Here is a 1,420-nt window from a genome sequence, read left to right on the forward strand (position 1 = left end):
CACAAACGAACTAAGCCGCCGGTCGCGAATGGGGCGGCCTTTTGAAGGCAGTCCCGGCAAAAAGGGAAAGCGTATCCCGCATCGAGAGCCCCGCGCAAGCCATGATAAGAGAAATGGCTGCGCCAGAACCCGCAGCATACGCATGCCAGCAGATGATCGCTTTGGGCAATCCGGTGCTCGGGTCCGGGCTTGCAACAAAAAGGGAAAGTTGCAACTGCAGTTTGTTGTTGGTTGCCGAGAACCATTGGGTTTTTAGCATGCGGTTCGGCCGCTGAACTCGGCGAGAACAGTGAAGCAGTTCTATGGTGGCCATTGGCGAATTCCGCGCGATGTAAATACAAAGTGCAGATAGATTTTCAAATACTTTTTCGCACATGTCGTCCATAAAATGGTGAATGTTACTGTTCAAATGCTCCAAAGTCTTGCATAAATACGATCTTTTTCGTATCTTTTCCTCATAAGAAGAACGGTCCAACGCTGTTGATGATCGCATGATCTTGGTGGGCAAATGGAACCCGAAATTATGGCTCCCTGTCTTCGTTTTGAATGGCTCTTTTGAGACGTTCAATGTTAGTTTGGGGCTCTGACAGCAACATTTGGGCGATATCATTTTATCGTGATTCAGATGTGATATAGTAGACTGGTGCGGCCATTTGTTTCTGGGGCCTTGAAGCTCGAAGCTTAAAGTTTTCAGTTTTCACGCCAATTGCCTTCGTTTTGCTCGCCAATAAAGCAACTAGAGTACATTTTTTATGAGCAATAATACCGTGATTTTTTACATGTTTTCATATTCAAAATGCAGAATCAAAGCTGACACATGGTGAGGAATTCACAAAACATTATGCTGTTTCTCAGCTTGAAATATGGTAGAACCCTCTAAATATCCCAAGGTCACCAGTTAATAACGTAAATTAGTTAATTATTTGTGTATTAGTGGTAAAAATGATAGGGATATTGCACGTATTTTCGACAAAAGCGAGCAAGCAATCGGCAGCAATAATCAAGCTGTACGAACATGAAGATCGTATGCATGACATTGAAGCTTGTGGCCGCAAGAAATCAACACCAAAACGACTTAAAAAACGCGTTCTTAATATCTCCTTCTCAAACCATTTTAAAACTGCCCAATATATGGATCGAAACCGAAAATCAGAAGGTCCACTCCTCGCATATCATTCGACGTAGCCTATAGCATGTCCTTTTTTCTAATCTGACCTTTTTTTCAACAAAATTTTGCACCTAACCTTGGCCATTGCAAAAAAAGAACGGTATGTTACTATCTGCATGCTTTGAAACCTCACTTATTGTGATAAAAGCTAAATAAATCATTGGGAAACAAATTACAACAGCATTATGTTCGAGGGATGCATTATTTACGAGGGTGAATCAAATATAAACGAGACTTTTCGCCCTTCAGGCA

Source organism: Anopheles bellator, chromosome 1 (genome assembly GCF_943735745.2).
Source record: "Anopheles bellator chromosome 1, idAnoBellAS_SP24_06.2, whole genome shotgun sequence".
NCBI lineage: Eukaryota > Metazoa > Arthropoda > Insecta > Diptera > Culicidae > Anopheles > Anopheles bellator.